Below are 9,018 nucleotides of genomic sequence, written 5' to 3' on the forward strand. Positions count from 1 at the left end.
TACAAAGTGAACTGGCACCATATCTGTGTGCTCTATTCACTCACAGCCTCACCTCGGGCTTTGTCCCTACCAAATTATGCATTGCTATCGTCATCCCTCTCCATAAAGGAGGAGCAACTACAGTCCCTGGAAATTATCCCCCTTCATTAGCCTGATGAATCTGATATGTAAGGCTATGGAGTGCATCATCATGGACCTAATTAACAAGGATATAGGGAATCGTCAAACTCTAGATCCCACGCAATTTGGTTTTATGAGAGGTAAATCATGCCTGCTCAACTTGGTTGACTTCTTTGAGTCAGTCGCCAGAGCAGTGGATGGAGGTAAGGCAGTTCATACAGCCTACCTCGATCTGGCCCAGGCCTTTGATAACATTCCTTACTCAGAAATTATTGATAAACTCACCAAACTAAGCATCAACCCCTATATTGTTAGATGGGTTGTAAATTGGCTCACAGATAGAACATACAGTGTGAAAGTAGTGGACTCCAAGTCAGACTGCTGACCAGTCACGAATGGAGTCCCAAAGGGATTAGTCTTGGGTCCTCTCCTGTTTGGTTTCTATTTCTCAGAAGTCCAGGCCAACATGGAGGGAGTCTGGCTGACCAAGTATGCAGACAACTGCAAGCTGGGAGCCATTATTAACTCCCCAAGTGATGCAGACACCCTACAGAAAGGCCTCACTGAGACCAATGACTGGTGTCGAAACCATGGCCTTAAGCTTAATGCCAAAAAATGCATTGTCATCCCCCTTGGAAAGAACTCAATTCCCACTAATTACTACATCAATGAGAGCCCACTGAACACTAAAGGCTTTATAAGAGATATGGGGGCATAGGTTGATAGCAAACTCTCCTTCAACCACCACATTGCCACTGTGTCAGAAAGTCCTTCTGTGTGGCACATCTCATTACCAAGAGTTTTGCATCTAGGAAGAAAGAGGTCATCATTTCTATCTTCCCTCATTAGACCAATCATAGAGTATAATGCCCCATTTGGCATGGACCTCACTAGACACCTGCAACAGCTGGAGAGGCCACAAAAGTACCTCACAAAGAGGATCTTAGGCCTTAAATACATGTTCTACATGGACAGACTAAAAAAACTCCAGCTATTCTCTGTCTCATATCGTCTACTAAGAGGTGATCTCTGCTTGGCTTACAAAGCCATGTCTGACCCAGCTCTGTTAGAAATGCTACATCTAAAGAAATCCCAATCCGTCTACACCACATGCTCCAGAGACCTCAACCTCATTACCACAATCAACAGAACATGCTAGAGGAACAGGTTCATAACCCAGAGACTGTCCATGCTCTGGAATAGACTTCCTATACATGTCAAGCAGAGCACCTCACTATCACTCTTCAAGGGAAATCTTGATGAGTGGATGGGAAATAGAAAGATCACCCTGGGATCACTAACAATGGGCTGCACAATGCCAGGGCACTTCTATTGGCTAGGCTTGTAAAGGCCCCAGGATCATTAGCCTAGTACACAGCTATGAACCTATGATCCTGTTCAACTAATTATAACACAGACAATGCTTGTATACCCACCAACTAAAATATTATGCATATTGAAAATTATGTAAGTATTCTAAAGCTGAAATGTATTTATGCACTTTTTTGTACATATTAAATTAATTAAAACTAACATTCATAGAATTTCAATTTGATATATTATTTTAGCTGCTTATCTTGTATAGACTGTGGTGGTGGTGTACCTTCTGCCATAAGTATGACACATGATGCATGTAACACTTACTTAAATTCTATAAGTATGCAATTCATGTTACATCTACCATATTTAGTATTTTAATTTTTAGGTGTTAATGTTGTATTGTGCTTCCCTTTGCCATTTGGCTTAGATGATGGCTAAATTAAGAAAAGTGCTAACCACTCATAAAAATTATTACCAAGGTGACAAAATGTGATGCAGAGGTCACTCATCTCATTAGAATGTCCCTGAATGACACTTTAACTAACACTAGCAGCTCATACATTTAGTCAGCAGAGCACTTCTACACTCACATACCCGCAGCGATTCAATGTTGCACACACACACACACACACACACATACACACACACACACACACACACACACACACACCACACACGCACACACGCACACACACACACACACACACACACACACACACACACACACACACACACACACACACACCAATTAACAGATCAACAAACAAGTCCGTCAACAGTCAAAGTCATAGAAACATATACTCATTCATCAACATGCATGCGTCAACATACACACTCAAATCCGGACTCCTACTTTCCTATTTATCCCCTATTTCACCCACACACACGCAGACACATACAATAGACACACTCATCCTGGCATGCAATAATGCCAACACTAAGTGCAAACTAAGTGTACAACATTCTGAGTGAACACGCAACAAAGGCATAAGTCACACTTTCTTCCTGCTAATTTTAGTTTTCCTATTTATTTTCTTGTAGCTTTTTATGAGGAGGAGTCATTAAGGTTACTACAAAGTGTAGAATAAATGTACACACCGTGTAATCTTTCTGATTGACTAGACAGCACAAAAAATATGGTAGGGATGTTCTCGAATACAGATTGTGTGCACTTATTGTAGGTGGTAGTTTTTCGCAATCGTTTTAAGCTTGTATACTTTAGTACACAAAAAACTGCCACATATATATCTATCTATATATATATATATATATATATATATATATATATATATATATATATATATATATATATATATATATATATATATATATATATATATATATATCTAGGGGGGTGAGTGTACTACCTATAGTCAAAAATGCACATTTTATTTATTTATTTTACATTTGTTGTCTGGGTTAGTCTGACTGAGCTGTGAGGCCAATTTTCAGCAGAGATCCAAGGAGAAAAGCTCCACAGTAGAATGCATCATCAAACCTACATTGACTGAAAGTGAAAAACACTAAAAAAAAATACACAAAGCACTCATGTGGGGGCATCACCCCACCAAACTCAAAGCTACTTATATAAAGGAGTCTATATTAGTTCCTTGAAATATGTATTCTTCAAATATGTATTCATCAATGGCTAAACAGTGAAATTACAGCAAAGCACGTAATTTTTCCTAGGGTAGGAACCAATAGGGCATCACCACAATTTTGCCTTTTCCCCACTGTAGTGCAATCTTGGAATTGATATATATATATATATATATATATATATATATATATATATATATATATATATATATATATATATATATATATATATATATATATATATATATATATATATATATATATATATATATATTCATAGTTAGGGGGTTTGGGAGAAAAAGCCTCCCAACTTGTGTGGGCTTGATTTAGTGTGTGCTCTGGAGTGCTAGAGGGCCAGTGGTTCCTATCCCTGGGACAAATTACATACTTCACTGTAATGAATTCCGCTGTTTAGCTGTCAATGAATATGTATTCGATGAATGTATATTTTGATTAATTAATATAGACCCTTATAAAGTAACTCTGAGATTGTACATCAGTTAGGAAATGGCAAATTCACAATCCCCGTTGTACTATGACCTCCCCTTATGTTCTACAATTATAAGACTATTCAGTTACTTGTGCCGGCATTACACACACTTGCTATGTATGCACATATAGTGACTGGTGTATGTCATGTCATGGGTATATTATATTTTAAAACTGATAACTAGAAAACAAATATGCTACCAGATTCAAGTAATAATATATAACAAAGGACACCTGTGGCAGTTAGGTAATGCCAGTGTTTAGGTATTTCTTTCTGCCCATCGACCAGAGCCTTAGGAAAAGTAGGAAGTGTTTTGCATTTGGATGTCACAGCTGGGAAGTGCACATGCCTCAAAGCTGATTCCTTTTGTTTTTGTTTTTTTTTTTTTTTTTTGTTTTTTTTGTTTTTTAACATTTGTTACTGGACAGGTGGGCTGGTCCATAGACTCTTTTCAGACATGACCCAGGCATGTTATTCAAATACATTCACACACATACTGTACATACATAGGTACATACATACAACTACATATATACAAAGATTACCTACGTTGATAAACATAATAACAACAATTGAATAATTGACCAGGTCACTTAATTTACATGAGGACAGCAAACAGATGGGCTAAATCTATGTATTTTTTATTCAGAAATATTAATGCAAAAGGTATTAAGTAAAAAAAAAAAAAAAAAAAAAACATTTCAGAGAATTTCACCCATTGCTTAAGTTCATAAACTCAACTTATCCCTAATACCATAAAGTAATGGATAGCAGCAGGCATTTTTGATTTAATGTTGACACTCTTAATAATTATTTGGACCACTTTGTCAGATGTTTTTGCAAGAATAATGGAAACTGAGCAGATATATAGGAATTAGAACAGACTGAGGGATGCTTTTTTTAAGAACAGAGGTCAGATGATGTTTAAATCATTAGAATGTCACAAGATTTGAGCTTGCTTGTTTTAGAACATTATCAGTGTGAAATTCTGTGTTTAAGTTGTCATCAGCTGAGAAAGCAAACAACGTGCAGCTTTGTGCATCTTTAAAATTTTAGCTTTGCAGGTAAAAGTATAAAGATATGGATCACAGTCACTAGTGTGGCAACATTTTCCAAATAAGTTATTGCTCTTTTCCTAAACATTATTCACCTGCACATAGCCAGGTTACTTTTCCAGGTATGTGCTGTGTTGAACTGCAGGTTCCCAGGTAGGCTGTAAAGACATACAGGTGTATTTATATGTTTATAGGTTCATACTAGGCTATCTGCCCTAGGGCATTTATAAGCCTAGCCAGAGTGTGTTTGGCTTTCGCCACCCATTTTAAATGAATTTTGCTATGCCTTTTTTCGAGGTTAGTATACCGTGCCTCTGTCTAACAGTGACACAGAAGTGATACCTGGGGTAAACCTATGATCTCCCATCCACTCATCAGCATTCCTCTTGAAGAGAGTCAATGAGGGACTCTGCCTAACCTGGACTGGGATTTTATTCCAGAGTGAAGGGAGCCTCTGGGTTATGAATCTGTCCCTCCAGCATGTCCTATTTATTTCAGTGCTGAGGTTCAAGTCTATCGAGCGTGTAGCTTGGTGGGATTTGGATTTTCTGAGATGCAGCATGTCCATTAATTCCGGGTTGGACATGGCTTTATACGTCAGGCACAGATCGCCTCTGAGCAGGCGGTATGCCACTGAGTAGAGCTGGAGTTTCTTTAACCGGGCAGCATATGGCATCTGTTTGAGCCCTTTGATCCTCTTGGTGAGGAACATTTGGGGTCTTTCCAGTTGCTGCAGGTGTCTGGTAAGGTACATCCCAAAAGGGGCAATGTACTCAATTATGGGCCTGATGAGGGATGAGTAAAGAGGCACGATGACCTCCCCATGATCTAGATGTGAATCCCTTCATGATTAGGTGGGCTATATAAAATGTTTTTCTAACCACTTTGGCCACGTGGTTTTCAAATGAGAGATTGATATCAACTTGGGTCCCCAGGTCCCTAATTACTTCTTCCTTACTTAATGGATTACCACCTACGTGGTAATTTGTGGGCACTTTGTTTTTGCCAAAGGGGATGACTATACACTTTTTGGCGTTTAGCTTGAGGCTATGGCTCTGGCACCAGTTGTCTGTTTCTATGAGGCCCTTTTGTAGGATGCTTGTGTTGGCTGGAGAGTTGATTATGGTGCCTAGTTTGCAGTCATCTGTGAACTTGGTCAGCCACAGTCCTTCCGTGTTGGCCTGCACCTCTGAGAAATATATACCGAACAAGAGAGGTCCCAGGACTGAGCCTTGTGTGACATCACTTGTAACTGGTTTGGAGTCTGACATGGCTTCAACAATTCTAACCATGTGGGTTCTGTTTCTTGAGCCTGTTTGCAACCCATCTAGTGACATAGGGGTTTATATTTAAGCTGGTGAGCTTATCTATAATGCCCGGGTGGGGTATTGTATCAAAGGCTTTTGCGAGGTCCAGGTAGGCTGTGTGGACCACCTTCCCCTCGTCAATGGCCTTGGTGACTGTTTCAAAGAAATTGACCAGGTTTACGAGGCAGGATCTGCCCTTAACAAAGCCGAACTGGGTAGGATCCAGTGTCTGTAGGTCCCCAATATCTTTATTTATGAGGTCCATGATGATCCTTTCCATAGCTTTGCAGACCAAGCTAGTCAGGCTTATGGGGCGATAGTTTCCAGGAACCGTTGAGGCACCACCTTTATGGACTGGGACCACTGTTGCTGTACGTCACTCTTTGGGTACATATCCTGTAGTAAGGCTGAAATTGAACAGTAGTTTTATGTTTGGGTTTAGCTCTTCTTGGAGTTCATGTAGGACGCAGCCCGGGACAACGTCTGGTCCCATTGATGTTGTGTTTTTTGCTTTGGAGAGATCTGAGATGTCAGGGGGGCAGCACTCTGCTGGGATAGATATTTGCTCTTTTGGTGGGGAGGTGGGAGAAGTTTGCACTGAACCTGTCAGCTAGGATGTTGGCAATATCTGTGGGTTTGGTGTATTTTTTGTCATTTTGGACTAATTATGAGCATATCTGGAAATTCCCACCCAGGTTCCTAACATAACTAAAGAAAGCCTTGTGATTATCCTTAGTGTCCTGTGCAATATTTCTCTCGAAGCTGGTCTAAGATGATTTTATGAGTGCCCGTAGATTTTTGCTAATACTGATCAGAGATGCCTTCCCTTTTTGGGATTTTGCTCTATCATGTTGTAGCTTCCTCCTTCTATTGTATACTTTGTTTATGGCTGGGGCCCACTGGACAGGATGCCTGCCTTTGGAGGATTGGGTCTTGGTTTTATTTGGGATTGCATGATCCATGCATTCCTGAAGGTGTTCATAGAATGCGTTTATAAAGGATTCTGCGGTCTGGGCCGTATTTTCCACAGGCTTTGAAGGATTCTACCTCAGTTTTGAGGAATGTGAAATTTGCTTTAGAGAAGTTTTTCACTGTGGCTTTCTGGGCAGGGGGTAGGGTCAGGATGTGAATATCCAGTGAGATTAGTTTATGGTCTGATCTTACCAGTGAGGGATACACTTCTGGTCTGGAGCATAGAGCCCCCATGTTGGTGATGATCAGGTCCAGTATGTTTTCCCCTCTTGTGGGAGTGGTAACAAGTTGTTCCATAGCATTTGAGTTTATAAATTCTAGGAACCTTTTGGCTAAGGTGTTGGAGCTAGAGTAATGCTCCCAGTCTATGTTTGGGTAGTTGAAGTCGCCCAATATAATGGTGTTTGGAAAGACCTTCATATTTTCCAGTGTTCTCAGGAAGGCCGAGTGGGGTTCCTGGGTTTGGGAGGGTGGTCTGTAGCAGACTATAAACTGGAAGGCAGTTTTACCCCCTCCCACTGTTAGTTGCACATGGATAGCCTCTGATGCTTCATGATGTGCCACCAATCTGGAGGTGTGGGTATCTGACAAATATTGATACTCCCCCTCCTTTTGTGGTTCGGTCCAAGTTTTGGGGCCGAAAAGCATGGTATGAGGTATAACCTGGTAGTGCTGGGGTGCTCTTAGGAGCCTTGAACCAGGTTTCTGTTACTGCACAGATATCGATGTTCTCCATGCTAAGGAGAGTTTTGAGTGCGTGCATCTTGAGGTTTAGACTTCTGGCACTGAGTAGCATTACTCTTAGTTTCTTATCCCTTGTGATACCTATGGAGGTGGGTTTGTCATTTAAGCCTTGCCTAAAAAAGGCACTATGGGGGTTTCAAGAGCCTTTGCCAATATCCAAAAGCCCAGGGGAGACAGGTGCAAGCCGTCCCTAGCAAAGCATCGTGGCTTGTCGAGCATGTCATCCCAGGCTGACAGGCATTGGATCCCCTTTGAATGACACCAATACTTAAGCCAATTGTGAAATTGATCATCTTGTCTTCATACTGTGGCAACATTCTTGGTGAGGGTAAGATGCTACTCAAGGTCAGGGTAATACCGGCCTGGGCTACATGCTCAGAGATCTCCTCTATGTCTCTTTTCATGTAGTCCAGGGAGGTACGTCTCAGGTCATTCACACCAGCATGGACAATGACTGAGTCATATTTGTACTTGCCTTGGAGTGACCTGAGTCCTTGTGTTTTGTGGCGGATCCTAGTGCCCGACAGGCAGTTCACTGTGACCTTCTCCTTGTTCAGCCTGGTGAGCGGGACGTCAGTGTGCCTGACGACAGAGATCACCTATTACAAGTGTATCAGGTGTGTTGTTTAGCCTTAAGGGCTGTGACTGCTTTCGGCACACTGGCTTTGTGAGCTATGTGTTGCGATGTTTTGTTTTGGGGTAGCGGTTGCTTGGGTGTCTGCTTTGGAGGTCTCTGCCAAGCTTAGGCAGATTTCTTTATTTAGAGCCTCAGGTATGTTTTTGTGTGTTTATGTGTTTGGTTTGCTGTCGGTAGGTAGGTCTATGTGAGATTGGAATTGTAGTGAGTGTGGTTTCCTTCTCCTCACCCTGACTACAGTTCACGCCAGTACTGAGTTGAGAAGAGCTTAGTCTCCAGTTTGGCTATATGGTTGGATCTCTCACATGTGTTGGAATTTGTTGGTAGGAGGAGAGGGTTGTCTGTGTACATGAGGCAGTTGTAACATTGCCTCAAGATTCCCAGATTCACCAGCTGGACCGGAGAGGAGATTGACAACTGACCTTTGGACATGCTAGAATAGTATTGGGAATTCCTTTATAATTGAAAAAAAGGGCCAGTGGGGAACAAGGTACTCCAGGGGAGTTTGTGAGGGTGTAGTGCTTTTAGTTTTTTAGTGCTGACTTATATAATTGCTTTAATGAGCAAGTGCTAGGCTTTAGAGTAGGAATAGGGTGTTTATTATGAGAACTAGATCAGTTCTAAGGGAAAAGTGAAGAGACAGACTTTGTGGGAGCGAGAATGGTTTAAACCCAATTAACCAGAGGTGCCAATGCCGCTGCGCCTATGCGCATAAAATCACGCTAAAAGCCACGTAAAGTGGGTTTTATACAGGAGGGACTTGAAAGAGCTAGA

This window comes from Protopterus annectens, chromosome 8.part0, assembly GCF_019279795.1.
Source record: "Protopterus annectens isolate FY-2018-M chromosome 8.part0, PAN1.0, whole genome shotgun sequence".
NCBI classification, from domain to species: Eukaryota; Metazoa; Chordata; order Ceratodontiformes; family Protopteridae; genus Protopterus; species Protopterus annectens.